Source organism: Podarcis tiliguerta (assembly GCF_965153285.1).
Source record: "Podarcis tiliguerta genome assembly, chromosome: 6".
Taxonomy (NCBI): Eukaryota; Metazoa; Chordata; class Lepidosauria; order Squamata; family Lacertidae; genus Podarcis; species Podarcis tiliguerta.
The window spans coordinates 51,735,775-51,750,371 of record NC_139539.1 but is presented as its reverse complement, the minus strand read 5'-3'; the positions used below and the strand labels follow the sequence as shown (position 1 = coordinate 51,750,371).

Sequence of the window (14,597 nt, the reverse complement as noted above, 5' to 3'; positions counted from 1 at the left end):
TTCACCACTTTAAAAATGGCACAAGTTAAAATAATTGTATTCCCCTGAAATAATACAAAAGTAGCTAAGTGATGCACTAGACTGTGTTTGAAAATCCACACATATTTAATTCCATAAATAGCTTGGAAGCAGGGAGGGAGACTAAGCCAGAGCACCATAATTCTTCATCATAGCTTTGCAGGCTTAGCAGCAGACCCACTGCTGAAAAATGCTTCAAAAAACAAAATAAATGATCTTCTGGTTGCAGAAGTATTGATTTTGCCCATATCCAGTAATAAAGAGCAAGTCACCTGTAGGTAAAACTCTTGTAAAATATATTTTATACTCTATTAGTTCTAGAGATAGAGCTATATGCAGCTGAGAGAAAGGGAGAGAGGGAAAGATGACAAATATTTTCTGCCAAAGTATTTCAGGCATGCGTTTCCTGACACTTGTTGAATTATCTGAAACTGAATTTTCTCCTTTCATTACTGGAAACTTATCAAGCATGCTTTTGGGGAATCAGTGTTCTAGGTCTTGCTTTACAAAGGAGCAACTGACTGTAAAATAACATTCCTGCAGGGACCTGATCCATGATATACTGAAGCCAGGCCTTCCAAAAATGCAGGAAGATGAATTGGAATCAGAGACTTTCTTTTTTAAAATCATTTTTATTTGATTTTTCAAATATAAAATTGTAACAATCCAAATACATATCCATATATTGAAATTACTGTGAATCTCGCAACTTTCCCCCCATCCTCTCCATGGGGTCCTATTCTCAACATTTACAACTGCATATTATTCCATACTCTAAATGTTATATCAGTCCATATTATCCATAGTATTTGTTACATTACAAGTGGATTTAAAATCCTGCTAAAGTTTCCATCTGCTTACAGTGATCTCCTAAATAACTTATCAATTTTTCCCATTTTTTAAAAAAAGTTTTGTCCTCTTGGTTCCTGAGTTTTCCAATCAGCTTTGCCATTTTGGCATACTCCCTCAGCTTAGCTTGCCTTTCCTCTCTGGTAGGGAGTTGGTCTTCTTTTCACCTCTGGGCTGGAATCAGAGACTTTCAACCCATTCTAGTAAATGCCAGAAACTCAGAGCAACGAGGTTTTTGCTGATATACCGCAAGACAAATGCCACATAGCTTCTACCAGGTTTCCTGCAGTTGTTTAGAATCACAAACAGGCCATATCTAAGTACAGGTAAGTGCTTCGTTATGTGGATACCTCATGTCCTCTTCTTCATTGCATCCTCTTCCTTTCATATGATCAGACAACGGCAAGTTTATGCCTGTATCCTGCCAGGCCCAAATCAGGGTGTTGGAACTGGTGTAGGTGTAGAAAGCCCTAAGCAACTTGGGGCCTGAATACAGTGGACTCTCGGGTTGCGAACATGATCCGTGCACATTTGCAACCCGCAGCGTTCGCAACCCACAGTGGCGTGTATGCGCACATGCGGGTTGTGATTTGGCCCTTCTGCACGTGCTCAACCGCCAAAACCTGGAAGTAACCCGTTCCAGTACTTCCAGGTTTCAGTGGTCCATAACCCAAAAAAACGCAACCTGAAGCGTCTGTAACCCGAGGTATGACTGTACTTTAAGATCAGTAGCAGGTAGTGGCATGGTGTGGACAGCGGCGTAGCTAGCCGCTTGGGTTCCTGGGGCGGGGGCGTGTCCTGCAGCTGGGGGTGGGGCAATCCACCCATAAGGGCGGGGCGAGCCTCTCTGACGCTTGGAACCTCTCCACCGCCTCCCCCTCAGCCGTAGGGCGGCTGAGGGAAAGTCAGAAGGCAGGCGCAAGTCCCACACTGCTGTATCAGGCAGCACAGAACCTGCAGGAACCTAAGCCACCATGTCACTCCTAAAAAGTTTCGCGAGCCCAATTTTTTTAAAAAACCAAACAAACTCATTTTGTCACACACACCCCTCAGTGATGACACCTGGGGAGCACTGCACCCCCTTCCTCCGCCACTGGGTGTGGAGGCACTCACTTGACCTCCCAGCGAGCGAGGGGCTTACTGTCAGAGAGAGGCAGATGGGTGTGGCAGCAGCACTGACAGCATGCACCAGCAGGAGTGCTGGATTGGCTCGGCCAGTATATCTGCACTATCGTGACCTCAACAATGCCTTGCCACTTCCGTGCCCCTTCCAGTAAGCAGCAGTTACTCACCTACTGGGAGGTCAGGTCAGTGCCTTCACCCCACCCCACCCCCATCTGCTGCTATTTAAGCTTCACCTGTCCCCATACTGGCTACCCTGCGCTCTGCAAGCAACAGAGAAGGCCCTGCTCATGGTTCCATTGATCGGTATGGTCCATGGAACAGTGAGGTGAGACAGGGCCTTCTCTGTGGTGATGTCCTGATAGTGGAATGCCCTTCCTGGGGAAATGTGGCTGTTCCCTTCACTGATAACGTTCATGCATCAGCTGACATATTTATTTATCCGTCTCTTCAGTACAGACACTAAGCAGTCCATCTGCTCAAGTATTGCTATATTTGCTGTCTTGGCTGCTTTTTGAATTTTGATATAGATTTCATTTAATATTTTAACTAAGGTTTTATGATTATTGTATCATGTGTGCTGCCCTTGGCTCCTGCAGGAGGAAGACTAGGATAGAATTAGTAGTAGTAGTAGTCTTTATTGTTATTATTTAATACAGTGGTACCTCGGGTTACAGATGCTTCAGGTTACAGATGCTTCAGGTTACAGACTCCACTAACCCTGAAATAGTACCCCGGGTTAAGAACTTTGCTTCAGGATGAGAACAGAAACTGTGCGGCAGCAGTGCAGCGACAGTGGGAGGCCCCATTAGCTAAAGTGGTACCTTAGGTTAAGAACAGTTTCAGGTTAAGAACGGACCTCCGGAACAAATTAAGTTCTTAACCCAAGGTACCACTGTATTTCTTTTTAATAATGATGATAATCATTTGACTTGGACGGGTGTTTGGTGCCATTTAGTGTTCACCCCGTTCTTCATTTAAAATTGTTTATGGATAGAATTTCTTGAGTTCTTAAATTTCAGATTGGTTTTAACCTGTTAGGGTGTGTGTGTGTGTGTGTGTGTTATTCTGTACAATGTTATGTTTGATTGTGTCTTGTGTTCTGTTTTTCATATTATGAAATATCCCCATTCTGGGATTAATTTTAATGATGAATGGGCTAGAAATGCCCCATATAGGTAAAACCGTCTCCTACTGGCATGAGCTACATGGGCATGAGGCCAAGAGATTAGTTGCCCAAAATATACAGACCACAGTAAGCATCATGCCAAAATGCAGGGTTTCTCTGGCATGGTCACCATTGTAACTATGACAGACAAGATAGGTAACACACCACCAACTGGTGTATGAACAGTCCAAACGTTGATTTGTATCCCCCTCCATGTATATTATAGCAAATGACATAGCACTTCTTTTTGTACCACTAGAGAATGCAGGTGAACAAATGCATGATTGAACAGGACCTCTCACATCCATCTAAACTTTCTGTACTTCTTTAAAAAAAAATAGCTGTGACATGCTACCTTTCCACAGGGACAATTTTTTATTTTATTATGGATCACTCTTGCAGTTTCCTCATTTGCAGTCTGAAGTGGAACAACCCCAGAAGAAATCCACCAAGTACTCTTGGATTGTGCCCAAGATATTAAGGCCAGGTGAGTAGTACATCAATTTTTTGGTCAAGCATTCACCAGTGCAATCCATGTATACAATGGCTGCGGAGGGTATTCAAGGAAGAAATGTTTGACATCCATAGTGAGGAATAGTGTGTGAGTGTCTGTGTACCTTTTCTATACACATGTTGTAAGGACCATATAGATTCTAGTGGAAGGGCCTTCATGCCCAGTGTCTCAACAGTGTAAATCAGAAGGTGCATTTGCAGAAGATCTTCTTCCACCCATGGGAGAGGTTTGACAATTTACTGACAAACTAACGTGACTTGAAATAAATCCTCCCATAAGGAAGCAACAAGCTGAACTATGAGAACCCAATGTTGATATTGCTCCTTTGGTTGATTGGCCAATCTTGCCTGCTCTGTTTGTGGCTACCTGCCATTGGACTTTGTTCTCATCTAACATAGAACCACTATAGGCTCAGTTCAGGGTCCTTCTGGCTTGCTGGGGGCACATGCTCATTGAACACATCCAATGAGCCTATTCCTCCCAGGGCCTGGAGGAGAGTACACTGCACATACATAGCATGTATATTCACAGTGTAACATATTTCGTGAGTTTCACCAGATAGGATTCTAAATCTATAAAAGTACACCCTGTTCTCAATTAACCATAGCTGCTATTTCAGTGGTTGGCCAGAAGGCACATTCAACTTTTTATTCCACATTCACACATGCAGAGTTGTCCTATGTCAAAATGCTCTGACTCTCTGTATGGGACACTGGGATCTTGTCAAGCGGACATGCTTCCTTGGCTTACAGCGCAAGCCTAACCTTGTCTACTCAGAAGTAAGTCCTGTTGAAGTCACTGGGGCTTACTCCCAGGTAAGTTGCAGCCTGAGTTTTTAAAAAACAACCATTGCTTTACATGCCTGTATAAAAGGAAAGAAAGAAAGAAAGAGAAAAGATGGTTTGCTTCGCTTTAGTAAACACCAGCAAAATCTTCACTCAGGGATCTTTCGATCCAGAAAGAGGAGGAGGGCAAAACAACCCAGAATCCTTGGCAGGAACCAATACCTGTGATGCCTTGTGACCCTGGGATCACCTTGCATCAGAATTAGAAGTCATCAAAGGGGTGACACAGCAGTCAAGGTGCCCACTTTCTACTCAAAAGAGGGCAATCAGTTGCTCATGTCATGAATATATATCAGAAAGTGGGTTGGGACTGAATCAGCCGTGGTGTAAAAAAAGGAGCATGTCAGAGAGCAGGCCAGCCCTTTAAAGCAGGTACCTTGAAAGGAAGGTGCGGGGGGAGGGGGAACCTCTTTAAGATGAAGTCTGTGCTAATAACATGTCCAGAAGATGGCTTCTGGCAAATTGCTTTGTTATTCTTGTCAAAAAAAAAAAAAAGAAAGTCCCTTGGAAGCAGTCAATTTTAAACCATATATCAAAATGATTAATTGCCCTTAAATGAGCAGATGCTGAAGTACCCTTGAATAGAGGCAAAGAGGCTAAAGCCTTTTTGGATTCTGAGCCTAATGTATTCATTGAGTTGGCAAAATATCATTAGAGCTATTAATTAGCTGCAAGAACCCAAGCTTTGGAGAGTCCAAGGTGTTCCTGTTTGGGGTCTCCCCCCCCCCCCCATTTTTCCCCTAGGGGGAAAGGGTCTTCCTGGGATAAGGGAAGCAGGTACGGTATTTTAGCCTGTGGAGAAAATGCTTGATGTTACACAGGTTGCCTGTTCTTTTGTAAACGGAAGCAGGGCTGTAGCTTCGCCTCCCTGGGACCGGAAAGGTTCCAGAAAGGTCCTTTTGGAGAGGATCCTAAGAGAGTCACGCGGAGGGGGGAGTCAATCTGCAGCGAAATGGACGGCTCTCGCTTCCTAAGGAATGTATGTGTGCAGGCGGCCCGCCCCGGGGCTGATCTTGATTTGGCTGGTTCGGATTGTATCGAGGAAACCGGAGCAGAAACTGGACCAAGCTGGCTCCACCGTAGAAAGGCGATGGGGGTGGAGAGGGGTGTCCTCCTGTTTATTATTTCGTAGGCTTTGCAGAAAAGCTTCCTTCGCAACCATCCAACATCATGTAGAATGGAAACGATTTCGGGACCCTGGCGATTTTTGTGAAATATTCCCTGCCCTGTGGGCGTGTAAAACAGAAGTGCTGTTAAGAAAGGTTTGGGGTGCCAGAGCGAAAGAAAGATGTTCTGCACCCACAAATATGGGAACTACCTGCTAACTTCCCCAAAGGACTTTGGGCATGGGGGGGGGGGGCGAGAATCATGAGTCCCCTCAGCCCACACTTCAGACTCTCCGGGTATCAGCAAATCCCTAAAACTCAGCCTGCTCAGGGTTCTTTTGAAATCCTGCATCAAATATGTTTTCAATGAATTCATGGAAAAGGGGTTGGGGCTGGGGGTGGGCTATGGTGGAGGGGGGAAAGAGGGAAACTTTTTAAATCTGTTTAAGTTTATAAACAAGATTAAAGAAACAATGTCAAGGGTCTTATGGAAATGGTGATAGTGCCCCTTTAAATAACAGCAAGCGGAGATTTTCTATATCACTGTGCAGTTTAAATCTGTCTTGATGGACTGGACATTAGTCCTCCTTAAATCCTTCAGAAAGCAGCTTTAAGGAAAAAGGCTGAGAGGAATTTCTTCTCGCTTTAATTGCTTAAGAAACGGTTCCCACAATGAGCGGTGGCCTAGATTCGCCTCTCATTTAAGTTCTGATTTTTAAAAGTTCACAAGTTAATCCCCTTTCAGTCTCACACGAATGCAGTTGGCACAGGGGGACAAAGTAATGGACAATGTGCGGGGGGGGGGACATTTCAAACCAATTTTTTTAAAGGGGGAAAAATCCAATCCCTTCCCCCACCCAAGCTAAAAAAAATAAGGGGAGGAGGGAGGTAACCGGCATGGTGTTGATTTGGTTAAGCAGCTATTTTAAGACCTTGTTATCATTAGAATACGAGGTGACTTTATACATCATGGAGAACTATCTGATATAGGCAAAGAGATGGAAGGGCGCGCCCTCCCCTTTAACTCTCCGCGCTGGAAGGACGCAGAGAAGTCAAAAAGGAATAATTCCAACATATTTCCAAGGAAATATGGCTAACCCACCCACACCCACACAAAAAACCCACCACATTTCTTACGCCACTAATTAGGATGCAAAAAACTTTCAGGGGGGGTGAGCACTGGAGAGATGCTCATTTTTAAAACTGTTTAAACTTAACAGTAAGGTTCTTCTCATTTTCTTTTCTCCTTTTTTTTTTAAAAAAAAGACGCTTTAAGTTGTCACTCGAAAAATAACGGTGAGGTGTGAAGTAGTATTTTAAAAAAACAGAACCGAGTGTTGCGCTAAAATAATTATCAGAGGAAGTGGGAATAAAATGGTGATGCTGGTGAGATCGCAATTTTGACAAAGATTGGAAACTTTGGTATGGAATTTAGAGAGAACGGTTCGAATTAAGTCAGTGGTGTTCATTCCCATACAGGCGCTTCGAAATCTCGCATCAGTCAGGTACAGGAAAGATTTTGTTATGTAGAAAGAAACTGGATTTCTTTTTTTTAAAAAAATCTAAACTCAGATTACCATAAAAATAAAGAAAACATGGGGGCGTTATTTGATAAAGTTGTACCAAGTGAGTTTTCATATAATCCATGGTAAGATTAATGAAGCTGATCTTAGAACATTGTTGCATCAGAAGGAAAAACGTTCTTCGCTAAAAACGGTGGAGTTTTTGACATCCATTTTTAACCAGTTGCCCTCTAGGAAAGAGAGTTTGGGTCGCATGGGTGTATATTATTTCAGCACACATGTTATAATTTTAAAAAGTAGTGAACAAAAATAAAAAAATTATTGAAGTCCATAGAAGGGAGTAAAATATGTTTTACCAATTTATAATTAGAGCTTCTGCTTTTTTGTTTGAGTTTGATTTACGAAATCGAATCCTGCCCTTTTGCTCGACAGATTTCTTTGCTCTTCTGCATTTTACTATCAAAATCTATTCTTTATAGATCAACCGGCAGGATAACATCACCGCAGGATAACTTAACCAAGCAGTATATGGGTCGGTTCTCTTCTGTGTGTGATCTTTAAAATAATAATAACGTTTCAACCCAAACTACGATAATTAAGAAGACCGGAGAAAGTTGTCACCTTTGCTAAGTCCATCTCTCTCTCCTTCCTCTCTCTCCCTCTCCCTTCCTTTTTCATACACACAGAGTAAGACAGGATAAGGTATGCTGTAAAACAACAGACGTGAAAAGGTAACTTTTAAATCGAACTTCTCTCCCGCTTCGGCCCAATCAAAAGAAGCGCAGGGTATTTATTTGTTTTGGCAAGTGCCCCCCCCCCCATCCACCAATCACCGTCACAACTCCGAGGAGCTACAGGTTTCTAAGGAAGGAGCTGTCCCTAAAAGGGCAGCGTGGGAGCGACAGAAGAGAGAAGGGGACGGGGATAGAGGCGAGGGCGTTGCGAGGCGTTTGGAAAGCACCGTTTCCGGGGATTCGCAGAGGAACACCTAGACTAAAAATAGGGAAAGGGTTCTGGTCTCTTTCCTCCACCATCGCTACTTCCTCCCTCCCCGCCTGTTTTAAACAGGAGCTACAGTGACTGGCTTAAACAGACCAAGGGCAAGGAAGGTTGAAACAAAACGCTAAGCGCATTCTTTCTTTCTTTCTTTCTTTCTTTCTTTCTTTTTTTCTCTCTCTCTCCATCCTTCCTGTCGCCTTCTATTCCGATCAGTCTCGTTTTTGTTTTGAATGATACACCGCTATGCTGAAAAGTTTGCCCCGAGAAAACCCCCAAGCTTCAAGTTTGCCCCAAGAAAACCCCGCGTTGTCACTGCTTTTTGAAAAGCCTAACAAAACCAAAAAAAGTTTGCACGAAACACGTGGGGCGGGGGCGGGAGAGAAAGGTGACAAGGCGACAAGCCGGGTTTCTGACCTTTCCTACTGACCCGATTTCATTCTCCTTGTCAGGAAAACAGAGAAATAGATAGCTCCGCGTGACACCTGCAGGCCAGGTGATCAAACTTTTCTGGATGGATCAGAAGAGGAGGAGGGGTGGCTAGCGGCGCGGAGAAGTCTCCCCACAACCCCAATCGCCACCTCTGGAGAGGTGAATTTAAAATAAAAATTCATCTTCAGTTATTTTTCTCTCTCTTACCCCTATTTGTTTGGAAATAGATTTAAATAGCTTTGCTCTTTCTGGGGACATGCACGTTTAAAAATAATCATCATATTTCGTCCGTCCCCCCTTCTTTAAGTAGTTCAGCGCCTAAGACTTTATGATCTCCACTGCGTCTTCCACACACACATACACACTTTTTTGCCAGAAAATATATAGGCTTAAATTAAAAGGTACTCCGTCTCTCCTCACTCCCCCCCTTTCAGTCTTTCTTGTTCCCTTAATTCCTGCCTAAACGGTTTTGCTCTGGGAGAAGAAATCTTTTCTAGAGGAGGGGGGGGGGAGAAGCCCTCAAGAAGAGAAGGGTATTATTGTTTTAATCCTCTTATCCGCAGTCATTTTAAAACAGGGCGTTTTGGAACCTGAAATGGCGTCTTGTCCTCCCCAATCCCATCCTAAATCCTTCTGGGATGGGAGAGACTCGAAAGGCAAAGAACCCCCCTGGCATCTATTAGCGGTCCCCGCGAAGGCTTTCAACAACTGCCCTTTTCGGCAGCAAAGGCATGACAAAGCCGAAAAGCAAATAAAACCAGCGCTGTGCAGTTAGTCAACTCTGCCAAAAAAAAAGTGGGAGAGAGAAAGGGAGAGAAAAGGGAGCTAGTCTTGGCTGCCTGCGGACGGAGAAGGGGGCGAAGACAGAGACCTGCAAGGTCCATGCATAAGAATGTGTGTGCGCGCGTGTGACGGGAGGTTGGAGGTGTGCGGGTCGGTGTGCGGGTGACAGCATAGAAATCCAAGGGGGTGGAATCTGTTCTGTCCACCCCATTGTGCCGCATCTACTCCTCCCGCCTCATTTTAATCCCTCGGATTATGTAGGGATCCAATCTTAATCCCACCGGGAGTCTTCCCGCACACCCAGAGGTGGGGAACGGTGGGAGGCCACCCCTAAACCCCGCATGGGCCAATTCACTTTCCTACGCCTTGCCTAGATGTTATTGTTTATATCCAGTTACCTCTTCGTTGTAATAATAGTAATAGTAGTAATAATAGCAGCAACCACCTCTCTTTACGTTCCTATGCCAAACACGTTGGTTTGGGGGGAAAGGGCTTCACTTCCATCCAAATGGAGGAGTGGGGAGCTGTGATCGTCGTTTAAAGCGGGTCAGAAGCGTCATCAACTGAGAAGTACACCGCTGAACACGCGCTGGCGCCTCAGGGTTAGAGTGTAGTAATCGGGCCAAGGTCAAGGGCGCAGTCGCCGCTAGGCAACTTCAGACTTTTCCTGACTAGGAAGATCTCCCTCCTGTTTGACCTGAGGAACTGAGACAGGTGATCTTTTCCCCCAGAAGCCTCTTTTTGGAGATCCCTCTATGCCTTACACCGGCCTTCGCCAAGCTGATGCCCTCCAGATGTGGTCAAGCTGAGAAATCCTGGCAATTAGCCATTTCTTACAGACATTCCGGCCAACCACATCTGGAGGGCACCAGGTTGGCGAAGGCAGCTTGATACCGAGGGCAGGCCATAGATCTAGGCGAAGGCAAAGAGAGGGCCTTGGTCTTTGGTTGTGGGGCTGAAACTAGACTCTAAGGAAGACACTCGGTGAGTCGATGCATAAGTGTATTGGAATTGGCAGCAAGTGGGTCTGTCAGACGCAGCAAGTCAGGCTTTAAAAGTTCCAGAGAGAAACTGACCTGATCCGAAAGGAAACGCGTCATATAAAGAGCGCGCATCTGCTCCCAGATCAAACCCCCTTCAGGGGGCAGCCAGCCAGCCAGTCACGCCGGCCCCGGCAATGCAGCTTTCCAAATGTGAATTGTATGGCGATGCTTGGCAGCAGGCCCTTGCCAAAAGAGGCAACTCCTTTGCGATCAAACTTGGCGAAAAAGGCCAAGAGGCGTCTCTCCGCCTTGGAGAGCCGCGGTCACTTTTCTCAGGCTCAGATCCACCACCCACTCCGGCCACTTATTAAACTCTCCTCTGCCCCTCCGCTTCTTCCACGCCAGCCTGGCTTGCTCTGATGATCTGCCAGGGATTCAATTAGACTGTTGCACTTGACTAGGCTTGGAGTAAATGACTAGAAGGGGAGGGGGGCAAAAAAAAAAAAGCAGCCCATCCACCCTACTCCTCTTAAGTTGCTATTAGAAGAGTAAGAAGGAGGCGGAGGGAGACTTGGCGGCGGCGGCGGAGGGGAGAGATCGGCAAGCCTCCCTCTTGATTGACAGGGTGAAGGACCATTGAAAATCTTGCAGGGGAGCTCCCAGGTCTGTGTGAAGCTCCTTTTAAAAATCCTTCCTGATTCCTCCTCCCCCAGTAGATGGCAGCTTTGCAGGACCCAGAGACAATTGGGAAACCCGGAGCAGGAGGAGGCTGGAGTAAGGCGAGCGCTCCCCTTCCGCTCCCGAGTCCCTTTCTGGGCACCCCACGCTCCCGAGTGAGACCCTGACGGAGGCTCCCCCCGGGCCGACTGCAGCCGAGCCTAAGAGAGGCGAGACTTCGGCTCCCAAGGTATGGCCTCCTCATCCCGCTTGCCCCTCCCTCTGCTTGACAGAGGAACTGCCCGGCGCTCGAAACTTGGCCCAGAGGTTGGTCCTTCCGCGCGTAGATCCCCCGGCGCTGAGCCTGAGCTAGCAAGGAAGGAGCGTTTACACCCGGGAAGCGCGTGGAGGTTTGGCGACCATGGCGCTCTCTCTCTCTTGCTGGAGAGGTGGGTGGGACTGGGCTGTGTGGTCGTGGGGCTCGTTTCCTCGCAGCAAAGTTTCCAAAGTCGACGCTGTGCTCTTGCGCCGGTTGTCACGGGCCGGTTCCCTATTTCACAGCCAGGCACCGATCCCGCGTGTGAGTGACTAGGCGGCTACTGACTAGCCGAGGCTTCCCATCTCCCACCGTTGACCCAGTGTATCATTTCTGGCCAGATGGCTGGACTGCTGTCCGTTCCGCCAACTCTTTCTTCTTCCTCTTTTCCTCCCTTCTTCCCTTTGAACGGCTCCGCTTTTTGGGTTTGTTCTGACTTGGCTTCATTTGGAATAAATTAGTTTGCCCCGTAAATGTTTTTTTTTTTCTTTACTCCTCCTTCCTCACCCCACTCCCCTTTACTAAAATAGAGACAAATCTCTTGCCTCGCTTTTCAAATGTAATTTTTAGCAGATGGTTAAAGAAATAAAATTCAGGCGCACAGATTCGTTTGGTTAAAAGCTTTTGCCTGGCGAAGAGGCGAAGCCGCGCCACAAATGGTTTTAATACTCCACTTCAAATCTTCAAATTTGTCAAGTCTCCCCTTTGAACTTTCCATAGTACAGGCTTCGGCAGAAAGTGAAGAAGGTGAAAGTTTTGTCTGTGTTTGTTCGTGTGTGCGTTTAAAAGATCTTTATTCTCCTACTGTTTTCCTCACATCCCTTCTATTTGCCTACGGGCAATTAACAGCGCATCTCTTCGTCTGTAGGCACCAGTGGTAGATTGTCAATTTCACCCCTATTTACATAATGATGTTTTAATAAGCTAAACAGCCTAGTGAGGTCCAAGGGGGAGAGAAACGGGGGCGAGGGGTGGGAATCGGGAGGCAGAGGGGCGGGGGAGATTTCAGGCAAAGAAGAGAAACCAGCGCCAGTGGCGGAGATACAGCTCAATAGCAGGAGAATACAAGGAGGAAGGGTCTGGATTTAAGATCGCATCTGGGTTTTTTTACCTGGTGGATAAAAATAAATTAAAATTGCGGGGCGTGGGAACTCCGTTTGAGAGCAAAGTATGTGAAATAGATGGCCTTGAGATCCCACCCCACCCCTCCACCGTTGCTAATGCGAATCAGCTGTAGACACACCGGCAATCCAATTCAGCCCTAAAGTGGAGGCACCCCGGATTCGAGGATTACGCGCACGAAATCTATGCAAAAGTTTATTCTGAAGCAGGTTCAGTGGGACTTCTTTCTAAATGCGTGTGCACAGGATTTCAGAGTCAATGAGACTTCAGTGCTGCAATCCTATACACACTTACCTGGGAGTAATAAGTCCCATCGAACTCAAAGGGCCTTTCTCCTGAGCAAACATGGATAGGACCGGGACGCGTTGGCCTTTAAAGCAGACTTTAAAGGTAGACACTCCGAAACTTTGCCTTCACTTGAGTTATGGATCACGCTGCCTTGTGTTTTCTGTTGTTGCTGGTGGTTTCCTTGGTGAAGCTAGCCGCTCCTTCCCACTCATCCCTGCTCGCCCCTTCACTCCGCCCCGTCCTTGCAAGGCCCCAGATAAAATATGCTTCAAACCCACATACTTAAATAGGCGACATTCGAAGGGGAGATCGGCCTACATAGCCAGAGATTTCCCTCGGATCGTGGGCTAGCGGGTAGGGGAAGATTGGAAGACGGATCAGCGTGGACGGGAAGTCTGGGCAAGGACCATTTTTCTCTCCTTGGGTAAATCGGGACCCTCAGCGGAGAAGTAGCCCTACAACTCCTTAATAGTAACAGCAAACCTGCGCCTATCTACTCAGAAGTAAAGCTCCGTGCCTGGGGTTGTAGTCAAATATATCTGGCAGGGGGCGCAAAGTTGGGGACTCTGTGGCTCTCCAGATGTTGTCGGACACCAGTTCCCATCAGCCCCAGCCAGCAGGGGCAACAGTCGGAGATGACGGGAATTGTCTTCCAGCAACCTCTGGAGGGCAATCAGCCTAAGCCGCCCCACTATGCACGTGAGTGGAGGTGGGGGTATTAGTCAATCTGTGCCCCTGTTTGGATCCAGGCAGATGTACATTTGCATATGGGGGAGGGGCAGTTCCAGAAAATCAGGAAATGGGCTTCCTTTCTTGGTGGGCCAACCCAGTATGCAGGTTTTGTACCTTTAAGGCCCCTTGAACTTCGTGAGAGGCGCATAGGATCGGGTTGCGCCCCTTTCAAAGTCAAATGCTATACTTCTGAGTCATCATCAGGTGTTTGGAATTCAGTCTCGTGCTTAACAATATAATTCAAACTCCATGTAAGCAACCTTAAGCACACTTACTTACAACCGAGTAAGTCCCGCTGAACTCTGTAGGCTTAACTCCTCTGAGAAACTCCCTTGGGATTCTGAGGGGCCATTTAAGATCTGGCTGCTCTGAAGAACAAGAATTCCGTGACTCTTTACAAAACGATTGGGGGGGGGGGAGAGAGAAAATGGTTTTAAACTATACTATCCGCTTATTTTCTTCTGATCAACATTAATATGACTTTTAAAGGGGGGGTTGGTTTCCTGTTACTTCTTGAGTATTGTTCTGGGGGAAGGTCGGGGAGGCAAAGTTTGAGAAATTATTTTCAAATACAAATGCAGAGGAAATCGACCTTTACAAAAAAAAAAAAATCACTCCAACTTCCGGACAAATGTATTTTACCTCGGTGACTTCGTTAACTCGTCCATCCGCGCGTGTTCGGCTGCTGCCTCTTATTTAGACGGTTAGGTGGTGTTTGCCATCAGGCCCGAAATCCAGTATCCTTGAGAGAGGAGCTAGCCGTAGGCATTCACGATTTCAGGTCAGATCCGCTGCCCTGCGCTCCGATTCCAAATCGGAGTCAGCCTACGATTGCAATGGCAGTGAATAAATTGTCCTCGAAATGTCAGCGTGCCTTTTCCAGGAAAACGCCCCCTAAACGAAACGAGTTAAGTCCCATGGACTTCAACGAAACTTTAATTCCCAAATAAATCTGAAGGTCACAGCCTTTTTAAAGTGGCGGGAATCGAAAGATAACTGAGAGTGTCGTTGAATGAACAGGTTTAGCTGTTTGTTCGAACCATTCATTCTTACGAAGCAACCAAGCAAGAACTGAACTCAAACCGATTTTGTAAAGTTTACACCCACAAAGGCGGAAGTCAGGCAAACACGCGTGACTTCTCC

At 46.3% G+C, this 14,597-nt stretch overlaps 1 protein-coding gene across 1 annotated transcript in view; it reads left to right on the top strand.

Annotated features, from left to right (window-relative positions):
• The first annotated feature begins 10,957 nt into the window (after positions 1–10,957).
• DMBX1 (diencephalon/mesencephalon homeobox 1) overlaps positions 10,958–14,597 on the top strand; it is a 34,947-nt gene continuing 31,307 nt past the window's right edge. Inside the window, exon 1 of the mRNA XM_083443932.1 lies at positions 10,958–11,246. The gene's annotated coding sequence lies outside the window, so the exon portion shown is untranslated. The remainder of the gene's footprint in view (positions 11,247–14,597) is intronic.